This window comes from Dermacentor albipictus, chromosome 1, assembly GCF_038994185.2.
Source record: "Dermacentor albipictus isolate Rhodes 1998 colony chromosome 1, USDA_Dalb.pri_finalv2, whole genome shotgun sequence".
Classification (NCBI taxonomy): Eukaryota; Metazoa; Arthropoda; class Arachnida; order Ixodida; family Ixodidae; genus Dermacentor; species Dermacentor albipictus.
The window spans coordinates 77,090,177-77,117,315 of record NC_091821.1 but is presented as its reverse complement, the minus strand read 5'-3'; the positions used below and the strand labels follow the sequence as shown (position 1 = coordinate 77,117,315).

Genomic DNA, 27,139 nt, shown 5'->3' with positions numbered 1-27,139 from the left:
AATTTAAATTGAGACTACTTGCCATGCCTGTTTCGACCAGAGCAGACGAGCTGCCATCAAACTCTCCACTACTTCAACGCAAATAATTGGAGGTTGGCAAATATCACATTTTTCTAATAGGAGTAGTAAGTATTGAATAGTCAAACACAAGTGCACACATTTACAGTAGGCACATTTATCTTGGAATTAAGTGCCATGCCTTTTGCGCCCCCCCCCCCCTTCAGCCCCACAGGGCTTAGCTGCTGCGCGTGCCTGCCGGCCTTGGCCACTGTTGCTTCCTCAGTCTCTGGTCGTGCAGGACGACGGTGGCATGCGGCATTGGCACTGCAGGCTGCTGCTGCTTGCTGGCTCAGGCACAACATAGCTCTAGGGTACATTACTCGCAGCGCAAAACTTGAAGGACTGCTCTGCGGCGTCCATTTGGACATTAATGCTTTCTCAATCACAATTCTCACTACTCAAATAAGACGTGCTTAGCTGTCCTCAGATTCTTTTCTTTAGTTGCCAAGTGGACGCACAATTGTTCACCCTTCGCAGTCTTCAATCTGCCGTCAGAATTGCATTGTAACTTCAAATTAGTTGTAATATCATGCCGTCGGATGCTGCCGCCTACACGCTGTATAGTAGATACGCAATCATTGCCATGCATGCATTCATCATCCCACAGTTGTTATGCCTCAATTGTCATGACTCCAGAATTGTCATCCCATCATCAATCACACCATCATTGTCACTCCATCAGCATTATACTGTTGTCGGCATTCAACAGATGCATTACACTGATTAGCATTTCCTTTTAAGCTTCTAGAACAGAATGCATGTGGTGATCTACAGCAGTGATATTGTGAGAGACACTCAGGTGGAACAATTGCTGGCCTCGATCACCAAGCCAAACCTCCCTCCCTACCACATCATTTATTTAAATCTCCACAATAATCCTAAATTGTGTCACAAAACTTCTACAGTAAATGTCAACATGGTTGCCATAAGACCTTCTCTCTCATGCAAAACACAACTACTGTCATGTTCACTAACTTGATCTCCTCTCTTGAACTTGGTTCTTGCATTGAATGTATGCTTTTAGCATTTTAAATTCTGATACTTTGTGCCACTGTCTCCTTCCCCTGAATAAGCGAACTTAATATTGATCCACATGCAATTACTAAAGTTCACTGAATGCTTTCTTCGTGACCAAGCACAACTTGTATATGTTAACAACTCCAATTCACAAACCTGTCTTTTGTCACTTCTGGCATGCCACAATTCTGAGTGTTTGGGCCCTTGATTTCTCTTATTTTAGATCTCTGAAACAACCTAACGTATAAAATTAAACTTTCTGTTGATGACTGTGTGTCTTGTCGTGAAACAACCAAACCCTGGCAGGTCCGCTTCAGTTCAAACAGACTAATGTCTCGTCAGAGTGTCATCACTAGTTAAAAACACAACATCAGTAAAGGTAAAATGAAGACATTTTCACATTATAGCTAGTCCTTTTAGCACATTTACCTATAAAATTAAACAGTCTGTTCTTATTAAACACCTTGTACATAGGTATTCATATTACTAATATTCTTTTAATGCAAATGCATATCAATTATATGACTAATGCTGATAACTGAACACTTGGCTTTTTGTGCTGTAAGTTAGACTCCCGTTTCCCTTAAACTTATACTGTATAATATATTTGCAAGATCAGAGACTGGAGTATGCTTCATCAATCCGGAATATACTTGCAAAAAAGAACTCTCATATTTACTTGAAGCCATGCAAAACCAACCTGTACATTTTATTGTACCTGCTTATTCCTATCCTGCAAGCATATCCACAACTAAAACTTGCCTTGATTGGCCAGACTTGTCAACAAGAAAACTTGCCCGTTTATTTCACATTGTCTCACTTGAAACGTGATATGTTTTTATTACCTCCTTGTACCTCATTGAGAATGAACCACAACCTCAAGGTACAGATGCCAACTTGCCGAACCACTCTTTGTTATTCCTGTCAAAGGCAGGAATATATATATATATATATATATATATATATATATATATATATATATATATATATATATATATATATATATATATATATATATATTCCATGGCACCCATTCTGTAACTCTAATGGTCCATTAGTTATCTGCCCTAAGCTCAATAAGATGGAAAATCGGGCAAGTTGGTGAAGTTTCATGGTAGCTACTGTGCGACAGACGCGGACAAAAGGAACAGAACGGGACACGATACAGCACTGACTGACAGATGAAGTTTATTGAAAGAAAGCAACCAATATATAACACGCATCATGTGACCAACACCCGGCCCCCCAGCGCATGCAGATACATATCAAAACAACCTTCACATCACAGAATGCACGTTTCGACGGCAACACACGTCACGGCTGATTACTCAACATAAACAAATTACTAAGGCACGAGGCAGCTCAGTGGCTTTATCCAAGATCTAACAAGACGATCTCGCTATCTTGCAGCAAAATGGATGGCTGGCTAACACATAGTGAGCCTTTCTTCCTAATGTGGTAAGCCTCCATTAATTCATGTTAGAGCTTTTCACAGTGTCTGAACAGCAGAATAGTACTTTCAAAAACTGGATGACACCCACAGTTGCAACAATACACAGAAAGGTGCAAACCCTTCAAAGAACTATGGTACTCCCTTAGTCGAATGTTCAAGCATCTTCCAGTCTTACCGATATAATATTTTATAGGCCGCAAGAAAAGGGAATTGAGAAAACAACATTTCATGTAGAAGGGACAAACTGTATGCTATGTTTCAATTTGCAGTCCACCATGTTCGACACTCCTTGTGAAGAATGCGCTTGTTTATTGCTTCACATATTCCCTTCAGCTTATTTTTGCCCGAAAACCCAATCCTGACCTGGAACTTAGAAGCACACCTTTATCAGCCTGTGATGACAATGAATAGAGGGGATAATGGCAACTTTGTTCCACTCTTGCTCCTTAAGCTTCCTCCACCCTGGTTGCGCTTTAAGTTCCTTAATGAACTTGTCGTAAGATAAAGAAATCCCTGAAACTGGACAAGCTGCCTCATTAAGCCTTGTCACCAGATTCCACACACTTTCAAGCATAAGGTGAGGACAGCTCTTGGTTAGGCCGTCTCTAATTGCATGGGTGGCAATACTGTAAAGTTTCGAATGGCTATAGACCTATAATCAAGAAGGGACTGAGAAGTTCTCGCCTGATATCCCCAGCACACGTGATCCCTCATAAAAGTAAGCCTGATGTAAGAAGTTGCAGCAAATTTTATTCTGGAACTTCAAAAGTGAAGTTGAAACGTTGCTCTTGTTCTCTAAATAGCTTCAGTACTTCGATGACAGCTCTGCAAAAGTTACGTTTGCTCACAAAAATCAAATAATCATCGACGTATGTGAAAATCTTAGGAGCAAGCCCACTCAGGTTTTGATTCATTTGCTGGTCAGTGTAACTTAAAAAGATATTACTGAGCACTGGTGCAAACAGGAACATATGCAGATGCCAGATTTCTGGACAAATATTTTACCTTCCTGCCAGACCAAAATTGACTTTAAATAGAAATCAAGAAGCTACAGAAAACTTGCAACCAGAATTTTACGACTTTCAGCAAATTCCAGCTAATTCGTTTGGTCGTGTATGCAGTCTTTAACAACTGCGGGAGATGCACCTGCGGCAAAGAATAGTATAGATCTTCTACATCTATACTAAAGCCTGTGTGTTTCCCCAGACTATGCTCCTGCAGGAAGTGTACAACACTCTGAGAGCTGGGAGCAAGGAATGAGTCCTTGATTTTCAGCCTGTTAAGGTGTGTCTGCAGAAATTCTGAAACAACACGAAGCTGCGATTTATATTCCGACACAATGGTTTTGAAATGGATTCCCTAGATTGTGTGTTTTTACACTGAAGAAGGCAGATAAAAGAAGACCTCTTTCCACCTTAACAGCATTTGAGACCGTTGGCAAACCAAACTGATCCAGTTTCACGACAGCTCAAGATTTTATTCTAGCTAGATTGGCATACATTTCATTAAAATTCCTGTCAATGGCTGACACACACCCCTCCAGGAAAGTGCCTTCCTTAATGCCCTTCTTTGTCTCCAAGAAACCTCCAAGATTCTGCCCCATATGTTAACACAGGTAGAATGCAATGATTGTATACTTGATTATACACAATAATATATATATATATATATATAGTTTGTATTCATCATCCAGGGAACAAGAGAAGCCAGACAACATCATTGCCCAATTTCCTTGACTGAAGGAAAGGAATTCATTTTTGATCTCGTACATATGGGTTTTACTGAACATATCCCTCGCCTCTATCCAGGTTCCCAACATTTTGATCTAAAAAATTTGTCTGTCACCACGTACACATACCTTGAAAGTGTGTGTGTTGAAAGCATTTTCAACAAAACAGCCTTTTCTCTGTAAACCACTTAGTTTGAAACTATTCTGTGTGGTTTATTTTTCTAACTTCTGCAGAGTTGCATCTGCATCTTCCATAATTAACTGGCCCCATTTTCTTTCTTGCTTGTCAAAAATATGCTCTCACGTGATGCTAATTTGAAAGGCCTTCTGTTAGCAATGGGTATTGTGCTTCAAGACAATCAGTGCAATATTGCACAAAGAAAACTATTGGATTCTTGGGTGTCCCCTTGTATGAAGGCAAAGTGAACATCAGTAAATTATTGAAATTTTGTTCAGCTTGATATCATGTTATTGCCACATGGCTGTTATTTAACTCTGCAAGAGACTGGTCTTGTGGTCATACCAAGAGTGTATTTCATGGGTATTATTCTCTTTCTTTTGGCATTAGTTTATGAGGCTCACATATATATGTGTCAACAATAACACCTGACATGGTCTCCTAATTTTGTGCAACATACACTACATTTAATCAGATAAAAGTTGCATGTTTTGTCTCTGGACAAGTCTGCTCAAAACCACAATAGGAGATGGCTGGCCAAGGTCTATGGTGTCTGTCCTGTGTTATGCATCTGACAAGATTTCGTGGTGGCAAGAAGACATGTCAGACATCATGTGATCTTTCTAATTATTGTGCACAGAGTTATCAGCACGATAATATCCTTGACGCTATAAAGAATACCTCCAGCAAGCAGTTTATATGCTTACGCCTTTTTGTTGCTTATGGCAACAAGAACGTACATCCTTTGAAGCATGCTCACTCGCTGAACCAGACACCCAACATATGTGTTACATGTTACTCAAGTATGCACATTCAACCTGAGTTAGAGAGATAGACGGTTGACTCCCGCATTCCTGTGCATGCATCTGGATATGTTAAGGCTGAGCTACTTTTTGTGTATCATATATCTATCCCCATGTTTGTGTAATCTGATGCACAACGGTAAGAACGACGATGGCTTGACAGGTGGTTCACCTTTCGAGGAGTTATGTTCTATACAGAGGATGTGTCAACTCTTCCGGCCAATGTACACATTACCACGTGAAAGCAGCAGCTTATAAACAACACAACACTACACAACACAAATTATATACTTGCCACATGTTATTAAAGCTACATCATTAAAGTACATCAGAATTGTTGCTAAGGCTGGTGCACAATATGTGCATTTACACTAAACAATCGTAAATAAGGCAGGAGCTTGGAATATGATTGAATATTTTTGTAACCGCTTTGATAACACAGAAGTCAAGGCTTTCTTTTCGGCGTCACTCACACCAATTCGTTTCCTTTTTTTTCCAAGTGATGCATCTGCAAGGTTCGTGTCATGCGCTTAGACCGCGATTCCTCCTTGTTCGCGCCTTTTAAAAGCGCACGGCCATGACCATAAAACAATAAAATCGCTACAGTAACGCAGCGACCCCTGTCCATTTTTTTCGTATACTTCACCGCAATACATTACGTATGCTTCACCGCACAGCATGACTGTATTGCGGCAAAGCTGATTTTATGGAACTGACATTATGTAATGAACTTTTTGTCATTCTGCTGCTCGCACAACCACAAAACGCAGGCTTGACTTGCTACCGGTTGGTTTTCTAGTTAACATTTCGAGACCTCCACGTTCTTTACACAAAAACCGGTGAAGTTTCTCGTGCTCGTACGCGCTTCTAAAGGCAGCGTCACCTATAATTAAGGCAACGAGATCCACACAAGGTACATCAACTTCCACAAAGCTACTGGCAACGCCATCAATCACTAGCACAGGCGCCACCCAGGTACTGGCAAACGCTGCGACGGCATCCACACGAACCATGTCACATTCCACAAAGCTATTGGGCAACATATGATCAGTCACGGATACAGGTGAAGTCCGCTAAACACTACATATGGGCAGAATTACTACGGTCACACTCGATCACTTCGCCACAAGCTCTCATATATTTAAGGATATCAAACAGCCACAATCACTTCACCACAGTTACGGACATAGGCGAAGTCCGCACAGGCAGAACGAAAGCCATGAGGGAATTAAGCACAGTACACTGTAACGGAAGCATTGCCCTTGGCACTGACATGCATCTATACAGACATGGATTCAGACCTCTCGTCGCGTTCATCACTTTAGCGTCACCTATTTAAATATAATATACGAAAATGAGCCAAGTCAAATTGTTATTTAGCGTCTATTTATAGGTGAACGTAGCGCCTATATGTACGTAGCGCTTTCGGGGTCCTAAGCGCTAGAACGACCACCTCAGGGCACAATTTGCCGCAAAAGCAGTCAGCAGTGTAGCAACGCAGCGCACCTTTCGGAGAGGCCTGCAACATTTGCCTTCAACTTTCGACACGCTTGAGAGGCATTCTCCCTGATGCGACTCGCCGAACGGACACGCATAGCGCAACACTGCGATTCGATGCCACAATCCAGAAACTTGAGCGCGGCATAAAGCGAAAGTGCCGCGGTGGTAGCCATGTTTTTGTTTACTTGAATAGATTCGAATGATTTAGAACATTGATTTAGAATGTGTATCGAAAGAAAAAAAAATCAACCAGGAGTACTAAAACCTACCGTGCACCCTGACGTTTTGATGACATGTTGGGCCGCCACAACGGATTCAATCGCGTTGCGGCACTCTACTTTGCGCCTCCAATCAGCTCGCCGGAGCAGGTAGGCGCGAGGGAGGAGGAGGAGGAATAAACTTTTATTGCAGAACCAGCACTTTATGGTGGCCGGGCCTACGCCTCCCACGAAGGGACGTCGAGGGCTTGCCTCGCCGCCGCCTCGCGGGCGTGCTGGGTCGCCCAGGTTTGGTCGTCGAGGGTGGAGCTCCGCAGAGCCTCATGCAACCTCGACGAGAGAGTCGTGGTGTTAGTCTGTGCGTACTGTGCTGGGCACTCCCATAGCATATGCGAAAGCGTAGCCGGGTGAATTCCACAGCACCGGCAGTTGGGGGTAGTGTAGACGTCCGGAAATATAAGGTGGAGGCGGGCGGGTGAAGGGTACGTGTTTGTTTGTAGTAGACGCAGGGTGGTAGCCTGCGCCCGGCTGAACTTTGGGTGAGGCGGGGGGAAGATTCGGCGACTCAGGTAAAAGGCCTTAACAAGATCGTTATAAGTTGTCAGACTGTCCCTGGTGTCCAACTCATCTCCAGTGACTCCGGCGCGGTTGACTAGGCCTCGCGCAATGGAGTGGGTGACCTCGTTGAGATTGGGGAGGTGTGGGTGGACAGGGCCCGCATGGGCCGGGATCCATGTTAGGGAGATGATGCTGTCTTCAGAATGTGGTGCCTGGCAGAGGATGCGAAGAGCTTGGGGACAAATACGCCCTTTGCTGAAGTAATAACGGCTGAGCGAGAGTCACACACTATGGTGTGACAAGTGGGATCTAAAGTGGCCAGGGCGATGGCCACTTCAGCCGTCTCTGCAGTGGGGGTAGTGACGCTGCAGGCATGGTGTAGGGCTCCATCACGTGTGGCAACGGCCACAAATCGTGTGCCATGGGAGTATCGGGCTGCATCAACAAATGTGACGCCAGGTACGTTGGCAAGGGCTTTTATGATAGCTCCGGCCCGAGCTTGGCGCCGGGCCCTGTTATATTCAGGGTGCATATTCCTAGGGATAGGGTCTATGTAGATCCAGCTACGGATGTCGGTCGGGATCGGTTGTTTGGGGCCCTGTTGCTGATGGTAGGTGAAGCCAAGCGTGGACAGAATAAAGCGCCCCGTTTCAGTATGGGTGAGCCGTTCAAGCTGAGAGCGTTGTTGGGCTTCAATGAGTTCGGAAAGGTTGTTGTGAACTCCCAGTTGGTTGAAGAGTTCAGTGCTGGTGCAATGTGGGAGACCAAGTGCTTGCTTGTAGACCCCTCGTATGAGGGTGTCGAGCTTGTTCTGCTCAGCCCGATACCAGTTGAGGTAAGCAGCAACGTAGGTGATGTGGCATATGACAAAGGATTGGACGAGTCGGAGAAGGCTTTCTTCTTTGAGTCCTCCTCGACGGTTAGATATACGTTTAAGAAGTCGTAGGGTGTTTTGAGATTGGGCACAGATCTTGTTGAGAGCCAAGGCGTTGGAGCCGTTGGTAGAGATGGTGAGACCAAGAACCCGGATACTAGGGACGTTTGGGATAGGACTGCCATCTTGAAGGCGTAGGGTGATGGCGTCACAGGGTCGGTGATCAGATTGGTGTTTGGGAGGGCGACCCCGCTGAATGGGCTTGTATAGCAGAAGCTCCGATTTAGCCGGCGAACAGCGCAGTCCAGTCCCTTGGAGATAGGCTTCAACCGTGTCAATCGCCGTTTGGAGGGCCGATTCCACTTGACCATCACTGCCTCGGTACGACCAGATGGTGATGTCGTCGGCGTAGATGGTATGGTTGATATTGTCGACTTGCTGTAGCTGCTTGGCAAGGCCAATCATGACTAAGTTAAAGAGCATGGGAGAGATAACGGAACCTTGCGGGGTGCCTTTGCTGCCAAGGGGAAGCTGGTCTGATCGTAAATCCCCGGCCGAGAGGGTAGCCGTGCGATTGGAGAGAAAGTCACGGATGTAATTGTAGGCTCGCTCTCCCAGCTGGAGGTTGGAGACCTGATCAAGGATAGCTGCATGGGAAATGTTATCAAAGGCTTGAGTGAGGTCGAGTCCGAGAATGGCTTTCATGTTACGAGAACGATCGTTGAGCACTTGATGTTTGAGCTGCAGCATAGCGTCTTGAGTAGAAAGGTGAGGGCGAAATCCAATGATGGTGTGGGGATAGAGAGAGTTGTCCTCGAGGTGACTGTTGATGCGTGCTAAGAAGGCGTGTTCCATCACCTTGCCTACGCATGAAGTGAGGGAGATGGGCCTTAAGTTATTGAGGCTAGATGGTTTGCCAGGCTTTGGGATTAAGATAACGTTGGCAGTCTTCCAGGCGGCTGGAAGGGCACCACTGCGCCAGCAATCGTTGATGTAGTCAGTCAGATGGGACACGGACTCGTCATCGAGATTGCGAAGGCTTTTGTTAGTGACCCCGTCTGGCCCTGGAGCAGAACGACCGTTAAGCTTGCGTAGAGCGGCGTGTATTTCAGATACGCTGAAATCGGCGTCTAGTGTTGGGTTGGGTCTACCGATGTAATTGCTGTGTGGACTGACTTGTCCCCTGGAGATATATCTGGTGCAGAGGTAGTCAAGCACCTGTTGTGGACCTTGCTTAAGGGTCTCCGTATAAAGGAGCTTCTGCAGCCGATCCTGTTGGGTGGTGCGGGTGGTGGTATTATCAAGCAGATGTTTGAGGAGTTGCCACGAGGAAGGGCGATGAAGTTGTCCATCCACCGTGTTACACAGCTCAGTCCATTGTTGCCGGCTGAGGATTTGACAATGCTCCTCGATGGCTGTGTTCAGTTTCGAGATCTTGCTTCTGAGGCGACGGTTTAGGCGCTGCCCCTTCCATCGAGCTAGGATGGAGGCTTTAGCCTCCAGAAGATGGGCGAGGCGGCTATCCATGCGTTCAACTGAGGCATCTGTAGTTACCACCCGAGTGGCCGTTTGAACATCAGTGCGTAGAGCTTGCATCCAGGTGTTAATGTCGGTAATGCCTTCTGCTGAGGTAGAACCTATGCGTATTTTTCGAAAAACATCCCAGTCGGTAATGGTGAATTCTTTAGTGGGGGCAGGGGCGGCAGCGAGTTGGGGTAAAGAGAGAGCAAGGATATAATGGTCGCTGCCCAGGTCTTGCTGGGTATTGGTCCAGTGTGCATTGGTGATATGTTTGATGAAGGTGAGGTCGGGGGTAGAGTCCCGGGTAGTGGAAGTACCGAGGCGTGTAGGAAAGGAGGGATCCGTGATGAGCGTAAGGCCTAAGTCGTGGTAATCTTGCCAGAGGTTGCGAGCTGCAGCTTCCGTGCGAACGTAGCCCCAGCCTGTATGGGCGAGGTTGAAATCACCGCCGATGAGTAGGGGGTGCGCTCCAGCTACGTGAAGAGCCTTCTTAAAGAGGGTGAGGAAGCGACACCTTGCTTTATCCTTGGGGCTATTGTATATGTTCAGAAGGAAGATGCATTCTTTCCGTTTACGATTGGGAATTAATTCGAGGAATAGATGTTCGATGTGAGGACTATTGAGATCATGTTCAATAACAGGAATACGACGCCGTACTAGGGTGGAGACCCGGCGAAGAGGGTGGGTGGTATGGAAGGTTTGATAACCGGGGAGCGTGGTCGGGGCGTTGTTGGTTTCTTGAAGTAGGATAGCATCCGGGCGGCGGGTATGTTGGCGTAGGTATTGATTGAGCACTGGTTGTTTTTGATGAAAGCCTCGGCAGTTCCACTGCCAAATGAGGGCGTCTTGATTAGTGTGAGCCATGGTGGGAGATGGTGGATGTCGCCATCGGCGTACCGGAAGGGTCGCAGACGGGGGCGGCATGGCTAGGAGGCGTGAGAATATGAGTTTCCAGGTTGGTCACGCGTTGGACAATACCAATGAAGGCTTGCTGGATGGAGTCCAGAGCATGTTGGAAAGTGCTAATAGTTGTTTGAAGTGAGATGAGCATGTCTTTAACTTCAGAGCGGACCTGTCCCGTGGCTCCATCTTGCAGGGCTCTCTTCTTGGGGGCGGGAGTCGAGGGGGCCTCCTGACTAGCGGCAGGGACGTTCTGTGCGATAGGTGTAGGGGCTGGTGTTTGGGCCTGTTTGAGGTCTCTAACCTCCTGCGAGAGTTTAGTTAGGAGATCACGTAGGATGGCGTTCTCGCGCTTAAGCTGAGCTATTTCTGGGTTTTCTGGTGAAAGAGGAGGGTAGGTGACTTGTGTGTTGTCGATCTTACGACCCTCTCGCGAGGTGCCCATGAGAGCGTCTGCGAAGCTCACCTTGCTGTTGTTGGTAGATGTGATGCGTGAAGCCGATGCAGACCGGGATCTTGAGCGTTGTTGCCTGGATCGAGATGGAGTTCTGGAGCGGGAACGGCTCCCCCTTGACGGTGTGCGGGAGCGTGGCCTGGTTCTGGTGCTGAGGGTGGAGGGGCCGGCTTGTTTATAGGTGGCTTGGCTGGTTGTTCGTCGTTCTCCGATACGCTTGCGGATGACGTACGGGGTTTTATATCGAGCGGCACAGCTTTTGTCCGCGGTGAGATGGGGACCACCACAGAGCGAGCACTTAGGGTTACAGTTATGGTCGGCGGGGGGGTTGCGGACACCGCAGCCCCGGCATATCTTGTTATTTGGGTAGGGACAAACGTCCATACGGTGTCCGAGGCGGCCACACTGGTAACAAATGTCAATTTGCTTCCGATATAGCGAACATGGGAGTAACGTGGAACCGTAGCAGACCTGATAAGGCACATCCAGTCCGTCAAAAGCGACGATCACTGTTGTAGTTGAAGCGATGCGCTTGGCTGCCAAGGCTGTCGGGTTTCGGGCAGTGACAATTTTGTTGTGGATCTGCTGGGGAGTCTCCGTGAGTGGGATCCCACGGATGACCCCCTTCGTCGTGTGCTCAGCTGCGGTTTCGTATGCATTGACCTCGTGGTTGACGCCGTTCACATGGATAGAGCGGATGCGAGCGTACCGGTCTGCATGGTCCGGGCGAAGTGTACTGACGACAACGATGTTTTGTTGCGTATTCGGGCAGACAGTGTCTTCTGAGCTTTCTTCGTCCGTGAGGTTCGCTGCTCGGAGAATTGCGGTGGTTACCACGGGACTGCCGATCTTGGCTATATGAAGGGCGCCCTTGGGGCGGATGACAATCTTGATGTCCTCCGTCGGAAGCGGCGGCATGCGGCCCGCCTTCAAAACTTGAGCTTTAACGGGCTGCCTCGCCCGAGAGCGGGGCCGGCTACTTGGGGCTTGAGATGATCCATTGGCCTGGGTCAAGTTGTCGGTGCCGCGTTTTGAGCGGCGGGATCGTGCAGTGACCCAGCCAGACTGGGCGGTCACTTCATCTGGCGAAATATCCTGGCCGGCGACCTGGATCTCCATAGCGAAGACAGAGGTGCGGGATCACTCTGGTAGGAGTTGTAAACGCCGCGCGCCGAGGCGCGACACGCCGCCGAGACCCAATCGGTGCAGTCGGAGGCTGAACGACCGGCCAGCTAGGCTTAGCGCGGCGGCGACGTGGCGGGTGGAGAAAAGGTGCGGTTCCCAGGAAAATGGAATGTCCCACCTGAAAGCGAGGTGTCCACAGAGTCCGGAGAACTTCAAGAATTGTTTGGTGAAAACTTTAGGTCGCTAAGCACAGAGAAATCCGCGATAACATTTGAGAAAGCCGGAGCCGACATGAAAACATCCGCACTCCTCGGCCAGGTAGGCGCGAGCTTCGAAATTTTAAAATGTGGGGGTTTTACGTGCCAAAACCACGATTTGATTATGGGGCACGCCGTAGTGGGCATGGTAGTGGGGGACTACAGAATAATTTGGACCACCAGGGGTTCTTTAACGTGCACCTTCGCATTTCGCCCCCATCGGAATGCGGCCGCCTCGAATGTGTGCTGTCGGGTAACAGTTTTAGTGGAGCAGACGCGCTCCTGTGTTTTTGCGTGACACGTTGAAGAAGACGTATAAGACCCGCGCCGTGATTGCTTGCGTGTCTCTGTTGCTGGCTGACACTCACACTCACAGACCCAACTTTCAAGCTTACACCCCAACTCCAAAGTCAGCTTGCCTTGCGAACAGAACGGGCTGCGAGAAAAGCACGGGCCGAAAAATTTAATCTTACTTTTCAGAGGCCGAACAGCGAGAGCTTTAGGAACGCGTTTTCTATGGCAACGTTGATGGTTGGCATACCAGTCTCAGTGCTCCTTTGCGGAAAACACTACGTGACTTCCGCCACATACACTTCAACAGACCCGAGCCGTCCGAGCTAGCCGGGGCCTCTACTAGTCCGGAGCAGATAGGCTATGGTGTACTGGAATGGTAGTGTGTCGTCCGTATAGCAAAACAGTGGGAGAACCGGGACGCTTCAGATGAAGAAGCGATCGACCGGTGTACTTACCTAGCGTGCGAGATTGAAACATGTGCAAAGCCTTTGTCATTTATTTACTAAAACTCTCTCAAAACACAATTGATTATAATTTGCAAAAAAATAAATATACAAACTGTTAGGATACACCAAGACGCCATCTAAGCTTACACGTTTCCAACCACAAATCATGCACTGTTCCTGATTGTCTGCTCAGCGTTTAGGTTGCAGAAGACAAACACTTGTATGCTCGTTCCGTTCGGTAAGCTCACGTATGTTTTTGTTATCAAATTATTTCGAAACACACAAGGATGAGAAGCCCGGAAGGAGCACCTGCACTGTACCTGATGGTTTGCACGGGATCCCTTTCATGTTTCATCAGCCAGAAAAAGCGGTCGCCAGTTTTCATTGAGAAGAAAGAATAAACTCTTATTTTGAGCAAGCGCAGTCTGCACCCTATAGGTGGGCGGCCTCCTTATTCCAGGTAGCCGCGGGCCGTGGCCATCTCCCGTGTCCGTTCGATGAGGCTGCGCTGTTTCTTCGGGTCCTCCCACGTGTGCTCTTCGGTTAGTGTCTGGATGTCTACGGTGTCATTTTTTTTTTTCGACACATCCACATACCGTATGGCATAGGGTGTCTGGGACATTACAGTACGTGCAGAAGTATGAATGCTGAGTAGGTGAGATTCGGTGCAGTAGGACAACGTGGACGTATAGCTGTTGGTTTGTAATTTCCCGATGGTTAATTGCTACCTCTTCCATATTTAGGTTGGGTGAAGTGGCGGGTAAGTTCTTCAGTATAGCCTGTAGTGTTGCAGAATATCGCTGTAGTTTTTCGAGACTTCATCCGTTTTGCTTGACCTTGGCGCGTCCTGTGAGAAAGCCCGGTGAATGTGAGCTCAGGCGGAGGCGTCGGCTGCATCATTCCCCAGCAGTGACTCGTGCCCCGATCGGAGTCCAAACGATGTATATTTCTGGTTGTTCCTCTTTGCCGTTTCCTCGAGGATTTGTCCGGCTTGCCTGGAGATTCTCCCTTTCTGAAGGAAAAAAAAAAATAATCCTCTGTGACGAATGCAGCCACCAGGACCCGCCGTGGTTACTTAGTGGCTGTGTTGGGCTGCTAAGCACGAAGTCGCGGGATGGAATCCCGGCCGCGGCGGCCGCATTTCGATGGGAGTGAAATGGGAAAACACCCGTGTACTTATTTGCGTGACGTTAAAGAACCCCTGATGCTCGAAATTTCCGGAGTCCCCCACTGCGGCGTGCCTCATAATCAGAAAGTGGTTTTGGCACGTAAAACCCCATATTTTAGTTTAATTTTTTAATGCAGCTTTCGATTGGATATTTCGCTCCGTAAAAGGGCAACGTATGGCAAGAATACAGCCAATGTTGTTAATGTACCAGATGTGACGAAGCCCGAAGTTGTTCAGAAAGCGTGAACACGGGAACGCGTGGCGCCAGGCGTACGCGTTGGGTCCACACGCGCCGCGCTCACTTGACGTCGCGTCGCGCCCGCGGCGGAGGAAGAGGGCGCGCACCCAAACGATGCAGTAGTTGCCGCGCGCTCGTCGCCGCGCGTTTCGTCGCGGCGATTCAAGGCAGTTCGGCCTACGCTTAACGGTCACGTTAAGCAATGTGCTAAAGATGGCAATAACACGCAATAAGTTTTACCTTGAAATGTGTTTTTATATTTTAAAAAAATATTGCAGGACTCCTAGTGGTTCAGTCAGCTCTACTGTCAGTATTTCGTGAACTCGGTGAAACCTGCACCAGCGTCGGCATCACTCGCGTGCTCTGTGCCTTGTACGCGCTGGTACGCGGCCGCACGCGCAGCGCGGCGTCTGAACGTACGGCGTCAGGTGCGGAGGCTGCATCGCATGTTGATGCGCGGCGGCGTGGAGACCTTGCACTGCTAGGTTTCTTGCGCCCGCGCCGGAAGCTGCCGCTCGCGTCACCCGCCCGATGCACTTCACGTGACGACGGCGAACCAAGGTGACTTCAAGTGTCGTCACTCCAAAAGTGTGCATTATGCAAATTTACCTGAGCGTTTCTGTGAAAATGAGCTTCATCTGTGCACATGATGCTGCTCAAAAATTTCGGTGACTCATTGGCTTTGTGAGGACCCAATTCGAGAAAGCTAGACGATTCTAGAGTTCCCTATATTCCAAGCATTGGTGCTGGTTAAGGTGGGGCAGTCGAAAGGCCGTCGTTTAGAATCCTCCTGTGATGCAAGGTTCTTGTACTCAAAGGTTCTGACGGTTCTCTGAGGCGGAGCCTCCGAGAACCCTATTGAGGACAAAGCCGTTGGTTTCGAAAACACACACACAAACTTTTAATGAAACTACAAAGAGGCTTAAAATAAATAGAAGGAAATAGAAAGCATAAAATAAACACTCAAACAGACATCACGGCAGTAAGAAACACACTTGGGGCTAGTATGACGTTAACAATACGCGTGTCCGGGCTTGCCACGACAGCAGGGACGCAAAACAGTCTCGACGTGGACGCGCGGCGACAAGTTGATGAAAGGGTCCGGGTATAGGATGGTTGACCAGGCGACCGGAGCGCCCTAGCTCTGGCTTGGAGATAAGGGCAGGCGGCACGAGCAGACGGCGGCGGCGTTCTGGCCGGGCAGCTGGGCGTAGAGCTCGGGCCCGTAGCCCGACTGCTCTCGTCCTGCCCACGGGGGCAGAAGCTCGCCGGCCTTGAGCAGCTGGCGGCACGCTCGGGTAGACAGACGACGCACAGGAACGGGTTGGCAGGAGGCCCCGGTCGGGTGAAGTCCTGGTGGCTCGGGTCCAGAACCCGACGGCCCGTCTTCAACTCCCGGTCCGGTGGCCGACCTTCTCCTGGCGTCGCTTCCTGGAACCCTGCCGGCGCCTCCCCCTTTCCGCCAGCGCGCCACCCTTTTTCTTCGCTCTGGCCGATTAGTCGTTTTCTGATTGGCTGTTGGACGCTCCGTGGTTTCTCCTAATTGGTTGGCAGTTTCTTCTTGTTTTCTTTTTTTTTTTGCGCCGCGCGTTCACGTGCCGGACGCTCTTCGGCGTTGTCGTTTTTGGTGTCTCTTCGGCCAAAGCCACCTAGAAAAAAAATGTAGGCCTCCGCACGCCGGTGTGACGTCACGCTAGTCGGATGGGCCGGACAGTCGACGCCATCGGCGTCTCCGCACCTAGGTTCCTTGCGCTCGCAGGGCGTCTCTGCGCGTCGCGGATACTATGGCATGGGAAAATTAGTGCTGTCCTTAAAGTGACAGCAACCTATAAATACATATGCTTCGGTTCCAAAGCAAAACACGTATAGCTGACGCAAAAAATAAGGGGGAGCCGCTGGTTCACTGCAGTCAACACCACCATAGAAAGCAACATTATTTCATACCTTCCTTACATTACTTGACTGGCGACTATTTTTTTTTTTTTGCATGTATCGCAACACGACCTGCCTTATTGCGCTTGTGATGTTTGGTCGGGACTAAGACAAGCAAACTGCATGCTGCTTAGTCACTTTACCCTTAGATGGAAAGAGGAAAACTGCATATTGAAGACACAGAATATAATTTATTCACAAATGATAAGAACTGCATTCAGAAACAAACATTTTAAATCTTCCATATACAATTATCATTCTCACTATTGCATTGCGTAAAACAGTCCTCGCTGGACACATGAATATCGAGGTTCATTTTATTGTGAAAATTTTATTATTATAGGGTCACGCACAAGTGTCAAATAGAATAAGCTTCCGTCTTTGTTGTACCATTTCTAGTGGTTCTTTTATTTCCACCCGCCTTGTTTGCAGGCCTTTTTGGTCTTCATAAAATGCTGAGGTAGTGGTGAAAAGTAAGTCAAAAACGACAGGCCTACTCTCAGTCCTGAAGGAAAACATACAATTAATGGATTGTGGTAGCATGGGGAGTTCGAATCATAAACAGGTAGCACAATACACTCAAACGCTAAGATCTGAATTCACCAAAATGCAGGGTTTAAATTTTGATAATGTAGGCAAATAAGTCCTAGCTACGCCACAGGGTTTTTTTTTTTAACCAATCAACGTAGATGTCAACACAAACATACGTAGATGTTCAACAAAACAGAGCTTCATGAATAAAAAATAAATAATGAGGAACATATCTCAGGCCTTCAAGGTCTGCAATTTTTGGTCGTTCTTGGCGTTGCGTAATTTGTCATTTTCTGTGCGGCACAAGTTGTTCAGCAGTGTATTCGCTGCAGCACTTACAACATGCCCATTACCTCCTGTGCAGGATGACCGAAATCACACACATCTACATCCTCAAAGTCATGAAGCGTAGCGAACACAAGGCCAACAAGAGTATCTTTCGGCCTAGGAAGGCAGAAAAATCGTACGGCATATTCTGGTGTCCTGAGCTTGTCCAATATAATTTCATACAGCATTAACTACAACTGCTCGTGGAAACTTCAGGCCACCCCTCGTCATTTTCGTGATTAATGCATTCTCAGGGTCATCTAGATCGACGTCTTGCATCACAAGGCTTTCACAGCGAGATGCGCATGTCAACTTTTTTAGAGCTGCATGGGCACAATAGCCGGCGACATATGTTAGTGCCAGTAGCCTTGAAGCTTTTTTTCTCAATGTCAGAGTCAGTCACAGTGACATGAAACTGGCCGTTTCCTGAATTTACACTTGTCTCCAACGTGCTCGCCCTCGGTGTTAGTAGCATGTCCAAATCTGGCAGGTCCAGAACCTTCTGCAAACGCAATTTTTCAGATTCATATATCTGCCTTACAGACACGTGGTAATTGGCACCAGACAATTGCCGATACTTTCCTAAGCGATCCTTCAAGCTATCGGTTTGAAATTTGCCCAAAAGAACATACTCGAAATGAAGCTCTTCGAGACAGTATATGGCAAGATCGTGCAAGGCGTGGGTAGTGTGGCTGAAAGCTGTGTGCGTTTCACGTGTCAGGCGGCCATTGTCATGTTTGAGGCTTCCTCATGCATTGATCAAGCCATTGAACTCTAAGAATTCTAGTTGAGGACATGACGATGAAACTATTGGACCTTGCAACTGATCTCGCAACCGCTGTCCTTTTCTTGGCGTCTTGACGTTAATAATGTTCCACCAAGTCAAAATGGTGTCGACATATTGAGATGTTTCCTTTGCATGCTGGAACGTTGCGACACTGAGAGCATGCAGCAACAGTAGATGAGTTAAAAATCTTTAAGGCCAGTTTAACGTTCTGCCGTTCCATGTTCGAGGGGTTCAGTGCCTTCAAAGTGAGCGTTGGCGCTAGCTTCATGAGCTCGTGCTTTTCAGCTTCGTGCAACTGGCATAATACCTTGAAAGATGCTGTAAGTATCTTTGGTTCAGCCTCATCACTCTTCGGTTCAGGAAAGTACATGCATTTGCCAATGTTTCTTTGATTCAGCCAGTTATTTCTTATACACTTTAGTGTGTGAACTGGGTCCACCACGTAAAACAGGGGTCGTGGTGGGTGAGCAGGATGCTGGTAAACAATGCTGACACTTGCCGTCTTAGCGAAGTAGGACATGGCTTTTCTGTTTATAAAGTTATTGTCCGAGATCACTGCGATTATTCTAAAACCAGATGCCTCTAGATCAAGAACAATCTTCCGAAGGAAGTCGTGCAGCGCCTTAGCATCTATTTGTGCCATAGGAAGAATGTGTACAACATCCTTGTTTGAAGAAAGCAGGCTCTGTATCATAAATACGTGGGCAGTTTTTCCTGCAGTCGATGAATTTACCGCAGCACCAGTCACAAAGCCAGCCTTGTAATAAAAAAAATGATTGAAGGTGAATCTCATCAATCATTAACGTTACAGTCTTTTCACGCTCTTTATATGTGCTTACAATACGCTATGCATAGGAAAGAAAGCTACATTATTGCTGCTCCGTTTCAGGGCGTACATCGTACGATGAACACAGTCTTCTGATCGTATCAGGATGCGGCATCTTAAGCTTCATCGAACTTCTCAGGAATCTGTGTGCATGAGGTGAAATTGTGAACAAAAGGCTAGCAAAAACCAATAAATCGTGGGGATATGGGCCGTCATTATTCAAAACAAGATCAACTTGACTCTTCAAGAATTTAAGCACTTCAAAATGCCATTCTTGCAACTCGCGTGCAAAATGTTTTCCACTTACTTCCTCTAGCGATGTCGAAACCAGTGTCAGTAGATGACGGGCCTTTTCAGAACGCTCAGTGCTGATATCCTTATGTGTCTGTTCGATCATGTGTAACACACTTTTCAAATCTCTCAAGTCGCACAGCTTTTCAGGAACTAACACATCACCACACTTCCTCACACGCGTTTCACGAAAAAATACTTCGACGCGCAGCTCTGTGGACACGATCACCGAAGTATGGACTGCAGGAGCAAATTGAAATGACAAGTCCAAAAAGGAAACCTTGGAGCCCTTGTTCAAAACTGTCCAGAAGTCCCGCCGCTCTCCGCGAACGCGCAGTGGTGCGGCGTCAAGGGAGGACGTACCTTTACGCTGCGCACGTTTTCGGCACCGCACCGACACCGAGCTGGAAGTGTATGCAGCAGCGCGCGTCCGATCGGGCCTCGCGGCCGCGCGCGCGACCCTTCCAACACGTTGCGCAACGCTAGTGCAGCGCGCATGCGCCGCTTCGCGCGCCGTGAAAAAGGCGGGTTGTGCACAGTCGACATCTGACTTTGGTTTCCGCGCATATTTGAAATAATCATTGGTCAAAAGTGATTATAGAGTGCCTTGGACCTATGTTTTTTTTTAATTCGATCGGTGCATGATGGACTTGCCGCGAGGCATATGCAGAAAGGATTTAGCAAAAGGAGTCAAAGTACCGTGGATCACTTTACACATTTCGCAACTTATAGGGGGTATAGGCATGTCCGGGGCAACCGGTGTCACCGCATACGAATAATTTCGGAGAGGATGTGTGCAAAGAAAAGGTAAACTAAATCTCCGTTTACAAGCCTGCAGCTTCTCGTGCTTTAATTGTACACAGTGATAAGCTCCCAAGCTTGGACAGTTCTAGAGTAATACCGGTTGTGACTGCGGTGGAGATCGCCAGCGATTGCCTTTACGTTCGTATTTCGTTCGCTGTCCACGTAGTTGGTTCTACCTCGTGTACATTACCTTGGTTCTGTCCACCTAGCTGGACAGAACCAAGGTTTGCATTCCGCCTAATTAAATAATTAGTCCTAATTGATTAGTCAACTTCTCAAACGTTATAATTAGATGGAAAATGTCAATGAGAAAATGGTAGAGCAACATGAAAAACTCCCGATACAGGTTTCTGTTGCTCAATACGCGCGACATACAAGTGTTTTTCCGAGCGTGATGCCCTCGAATACACGCGGCTGGCCGCTCGAAGCGGTGGGCCGGGTGAGGTGGGTCTCCACCGCAAGAACTAGGAGACGGCGACGACGACCTCTTCTCCTTCGTGTCTTCTCATTGGGTCCTGCCCTTTGTGTCTGCTCAGGGCGTGAGGGGTGACGCTTTTTCGGGACGAGCGCAATTATCTAGACATGGGAAATAACGCTGTAATACCGCCTTTGTGGAATCGAGCTAATCGCTTCCTCCCCACCTCCAATTTCGCCCCGTCAGAGAGTTAAATAAGCAGGGTCATCAGCGCGGCAGCAAGGCGGGAGCGAATTCCCTACTCCCTCCTTTATACTCAGAGACACGTGCTCCCTTGCTCCACACTGCTTTGTTAGGTGCTGGCTACTTTCCTGTCGAGAACGCTGTGTCAAGCTGATAACGCGCGAGCCGTTCGTGGCTATAGGAAGTACCGGGCTCGCAGCGTTAAAGAAACGAAATGCGGGCAAGACGCATGACGATTATCGTTTGGTAACAAAATGCAACCCGAAAGGTGTAAACTTTTTTTTAGAGTGCAGCTTTACACGCTTTCACCAGTCAAGTGAAGCTGTGTTAGGCCTACGAGTCATGGAATCGACAATCGAATTCGGAATCAGCGGCGTCTAAGGAATCAATGTTCATTACACAAGTAAGCTGAGAGAAAGCGATCACCGCGTTCACTTCTCCTAGCTTACGAACTTAATTCATACGTTACCACGAATCGAGCCCAGTTTGGTGCCAGGTTAGAGCCGTCGCTTCGATGGATGCCGCCATGTTTGATGGCGCAAAGGTTTTGGAGCATAGAGTTTAATGCATTAGTTACGATAGGGAAGGCTTGCGCTGGTATCTGCGGGAAGCTCTGTTGAACGCTGTTGAAAACATTTTAAAAGATAGGCAAAGTAGAATGAATTTAATTTATAAAGGTAAGGGGAAAAGGAATTCACTCATATAGACCATTGACCATTAAATTGATAATATACAGGTTAGCAATGCAGGCGATTAAATTAAAGCTGCAAGCATGGGCAGAGAATAATGGCATTCTGGGAGAACTTCAGAATACCTTCAGAATAGGTAGGCGCGTCTGGGTGATAACTTATTTGTCTTTACTCAGTCTACTGAAATATCCAGAGTAGAAAGGAGACCCTTATATGTGCCCTTTTTGGACATTACAGGAGCGCATGACAACGTAGACCGCGACATCTTGTGGGATATTCCGGAAAGGGAAAGCTTGGGTGACGATTGTATGCAGCTTTTGGGAGATATATTTACCTAGAAAATACTGCTTGCATTGAATGGGAAAAGATGAGCGAGGAGAAAGTTGGTATCAACAAGGGACTGAGGCAGGGGTGCCCTTTATCCCCACTGCTGCTTATGATGTACATACATGCTGAGGATGGGAAGGGCGTCAGAGGAAAGGCGAGTACAGTATTCGGGAGCATCAGCTTCCAGGTTTGTTTTATGCGGATGACATTGCGTTGCTAGCTCTGGTAAAAGAATACCTCTGGTAAAAGAACATAAATAACTTGGTATATGAATAAACGAGGGCGATAGATATCTGGAAACACAGGAAAATAAATAATAACAAAGGGGAAGGGCAAAAGCGTAGCAGTTTGGGCGGGTTGGTATTGGTAAACAGAGTGAGCGCTCACTCTGTTTTCCGTTCCCTTTGATTACCCCTACCTTCTTCCTTTTTTTTTTTGATCTTTCTGAGCTGCACTACAAGCCTAAAACAGTCATAAAAAAAAGGGAAGGGAAATGCGGCCATAATGAAACACAGCGCTATGGGGATACAATAGGTACGAGGTGCTCCGAGGTATGTGGAAAGGTGTAAGGGTTCCAGGCCTTACATTTGGAAATGCCGTTGTTTGCTTGAAATCAGGGGTACAATCAGGACTAAATGGCAACCAAAGGTGAGTGGGACGCGGTGCATTGGGCGCTCACGGGAAGACTACAAATGAAGCTGTGCAGGGTGACATGGGCTGGACTAGACTTGAAGTGAGGGAAGCTCACAGTGAAATTGATTATGAAGAGCGACTGTGGGAATATGGAAGGAAGTAAATGGGTCGGGAGAGTTTTCAGGTATTTGTACAGGAAAAAACATTGATTCACTGTGGAGGAAAACAACTAGGACGCTTACCAGCAAGTATATGCGACCTGTATGGTGAGCAACGTGCCAACAAAGAACATCAAGCGGAAAGTCAGAGAGGCTGAGATAATCTCATGGGTGGCGGCAATTGAAAAGAAACCTGCTATGAGTAACTACTTAAGAGGAAAAACGAAATCAGGAAATAATTAATTTATGCTCACTCAAAGGCATCCAAGCTCATTACTTTTAGAATCAAGATCAGGATGCCTTAGAAGACGCTGGATGAAGAAGCATGCGCTTGCTGCGGTAAAGCTAGGGAAACGATAGAGCATGTTTTATTAGAATGTGAAGATATCTGCCCAGTGGCCGATTTAGGCATCTCTGGCCTCCCTAAACCCTTGAGTTCAGCGAAAGCAGGGAAAAGTAAACATGTCCGCAGTAGAGATTAGTAGGCGGAGATTGGAAGATTGGTGGAAGAAAAGTAGGGAAACGACAAACAACGGAGGCGTGCAAAAACAAAGTTCGCAATAGAGGTTCAGAAGATTTGGTTATGGGAATTCATCGTGGTTTTGTTCTCCCTTTCTTTTTATTTTTTTCTTTCTTTAACATAGGTAAGACATTAGGCAATATAATAACAAGAGCTTGCTGGCGCAACCCACCACCCCGCTCCAAAGGGGACTCTCATACCATCCATCCATCTACGGGAGCTGCTATGGGATCGGCTGTACCTAAAGCCCCTTTAGTTGTACCAGCATGGAAATTATGGTAAGTGCATGGATATGCCTAAACTTCGTCCTTCTGGCTTCAAACGGCTTTGTGACTTTGTAAACTCGTCATTTTCAACAATGTACTACGTATTAAATAAGCACCATTATTAAAATTGTCCGACGGCAAGATTTGAACGCAAGACCTCTAGCACAGAGGCCTGCTGTTGAGGCCATTAAGCCGCGGACTCATACACCGAGAAGCGATGTGAAACGCTCTTGAAACGCCCGATGTGAAACGATCCCGTACCACGTCATTTGTGCGCTACTGTTCTAAACAATGCTTTCATACATTTTCAGTCTTAACACCAAGTTACGTACTGCCCTCCCTACCATTTGGCAACCTTTTTCCAATAGATCAGCTATTATCATAATTATTTTTACTCTTTTGTCGTTAAAAATAATTCACAACCTATAATTTAGCTCATCCTGTGGAATTGATGACATCACTACCAAATTTCTTAAAAATTCCGCGTATATTCCTAGATCATATTAGAACGTATTTTTTTCACAGTCATAACAATTTGCTTGCTTGCCGGACGATTGTAGAACCGCCAAGAGTGTACCACGGCCGGTCTCTAGGGGAGCGCGCGCTTTCCTTCGAAGAGCGCGCACCCCTCGAGACCGGCCGTGAGTGTACCATTACACAAATCTTGTGCCACTCATGATCTATTTAATTACAAGCCGATCTTTTACTTCAGTACCTTGCAGATATCGGAACATATGTATTTTTCACATATATTTAACTTTCTTGATGGTAACGGCTTTTTTTCCATCCAATTCTCAATATGGGTTCCGAGAATCCTTCTCCTGTGATACTCAGTTACTAACGTCCACTCAAGATTTACATTAATAGCTTGACAGCGTATTTTATAATCGACCGCATATTTCTTGATTTTTCTAAAGCCTTTCTCAAAGTTAACCATTCATTACTCTTGGACAATCTAAGCGTTCCTAATGTGTATACGTGAATAATCAACTGTATTCGTGCGTTCCTGCCATCTTACGTCCGAATTGTTTGTACTAAGGGATCTGTATACAGAGGGTTCCCCAAGGTTCGGTTCTTGGTCCTCTTTTATTTTTAATATACTTAAATGATTTACCTAACAACATAGCTTCACATATGTTTGTTTATCCGCAGATGACTGCATTATTTATTTGCACTTCTCATGTCGTAGGCTTCAGGCTGACATAAGTAACGTCCACGACTGATGTCAATCTCGGCAGATAGAATTTTACGTTAACAAATGCAAAGCTGTGCCGATATCCTGTAGTAACACGACTTGCCCAATCTACGTATTGATTGATGTCCCACCGCAGTCTGTAACATGGTACCGTTACGTTGGCATCCACGTAGCTATCAACCTGCCCTGGAAACGACACGTACAAGTTACAACACGCAGTATTTAAAGCGAACCGCACCCTAGGCTACCTAAAAAGAAATTTTTACTTCGCTCCAATTTCATTAAAGCTACTGCTATACACCACTTGCGTCCATCCACAACACGAATAGGCTTCATCTACATGGGACCCACATCTGGCCACATTGATCGACGCACTCGGAGCACTACAGAATCGTTCCATTCGCTTCATCTTGTCGATTTGCCGTCGAACTGAGAGTGGGAGTGTCACACAAATGAAGGACTCCCTTAGCGTTCCATTACTTTCCGTTCTTCGCAAGCAATCCCGTAGTTATTTTTCACAGCGAAGCTGTTAGCCTCTAGTTGGTCGGGATTTTTCGTGTCCGTCAGAGAGAGAAAAAAAAAAAAAACTTGAACCGAAAAAGAGTGCATATCTCCTTTGGAATCAGGCATACAACACACAGTTCAGTATTCATTTCAATAAAGAAAAGCACAAAACAAGTGTAAAAACCGCATGATGGATGATAAGGCGTCTGTGAACAATGCTAAGCACGTTCCTTCTCACCGCGTGTGTTTCCCGGTAAAGATTACGGTTAATTGCATAAGCTGCTCCACTGGAGAAGGGGCTACAGCATCATACGAATCAGTGAGTGACGTCACCAAACTTCCTATCCCTCTTTTGCCTAACAACTTGTTCAGTTTATTGCGACACCGCTATGGGTAGATCACGCAAAGTTAAGACTCCCGAAGAGCAGCGTGAATACGATGAGCGTCGAAGAGTGCAAAATCTTAATGCTCAACAAAGATGTCGTGCTAAGACTAGGCAGAACTATAAAACATTTCATATCCCCATCGACGGCATTTGAGTGGTTTTCTAACAGCTTCGCAGGCCATCCACTTTCGCAGGGTCGGGATGGCGAGCCAATTTTTTTAGAAGATATGCTATCATAACACAACTCTTCGCTCCATATGGATTCACCCAGCGCCATTTCTTTCAGACGGCCGAGAACACCAGCATAGTATGAATACCCCAAGATAACACTGTCACATGGTTATCATCATCATCAAACGGAGGGGCCTCAGAAGAAAAGCCCAAGGAACCTATCGCGTGATAGGGTCTGTGCCCCGTTTACAAGGCAAAAGAGCAGTCGGGTAATACAATGAACTCCGACATAATTCTTGAACACACATATATATGGTAATATGCAACTTAACGTATCTAAATATTGGGATACTATTGGGATATTATATTGGGATACTAAATATTGGCATACTAGTGGCTATGGTGTTGGGCTGCTGAGCGCGAGGTCGCGGGATCGAATCCCGGCCACGGCTGCCAGATTTCGATGGAGGCGAAATGCGGATACACCCGTGTACTTAGATTTAGGTGCAGGTTAAAGAACCCCAGGTGGTCAAAATTTACGGAGTCCTCCACTACGGCGTTCTTCATAATCAGAAAGTGGTTTTGGCACGTAAAACCCCATAATTTTTTTACTCGTATTATCTATACAAATGGCAATAAAGCAGAACAAAATACATTCATCGCATGTACAAATAAATAAATAAATAAATAAATAAATAAATAAATAAATAAATAAATAAATAAATAAATAAATAAAAAGTTCACTTTTCTTTGCAGCCATATAATAAAAACTGAAGATAGCAAGACTAGTTCAAAATAAAATGAATATATTCACAGACAAAAACGAAACAACAAAAATCGCTCTTTTGCACTTTTACCTCAAAAAAATTAAATTTTGGGGTTTTACGTGCGGAAACCACGATAAGATTATGAAGTGCGCCGTAGTTTTAATTTTTACCACCTGGAATTCTTTAACATGCACCCACTGCAGAGTCCGTGTGTGTATTTGCACTTCGCCCCATCCAAATGTTGCTCCTCGCTTTCCCTTTCCTGTTAACTGTGTATATGTTCAAAACAAATAATCCAAATGCGGCCGCCGCGGCCGGGATTTGATCCCGCAACCTCGGGCTCAAACAGCGCAACACCAAAGCCATGGTGGCTAGCCACTACGCCACCATGTATCTACCTGAAATCATCTATAAGAAAAAAATTAATAAAAAAAGACCGTAACATAGAGGCAGATGTTTTTCTTTTGGGGGGGGGGGGCGATTCGACGTCATGTTTATGAAGGTTGTGAAGGGTACTTATAACTTCTGGTCGTTAATTTTGCAAGTGAACTATATTACAGTTCAAACCGCGCGCC

The 27,139-nt window shown here is 46.7% G+C and overlaps 1 long non-coding RNA gene across 1 annotated transcript in view; it reads left to right on the top strand.

The window, feature by feature from the left end:
* Positions 1-26,005, top strand: part of LOC139055336 (uncharacterized) — a 31,716-nt gene extending 5,711 nt beyond the window's left edge. Inside the window, exons 2-3 of the long non-coding RNA XR_011511682.1 lie at positions 23,401-23,554; positions 25,913-26,005. This is a non-coding gene — a long non-coding RNA (uncharacterized lncRNA). The remainder of the gene's footprint in view (positions 1-23,400; positions 23,555-25,912) is intronic.
* The last annotated feature ends 1,134 nt before the right edge of the window (positions 26,006-27,139 follow it).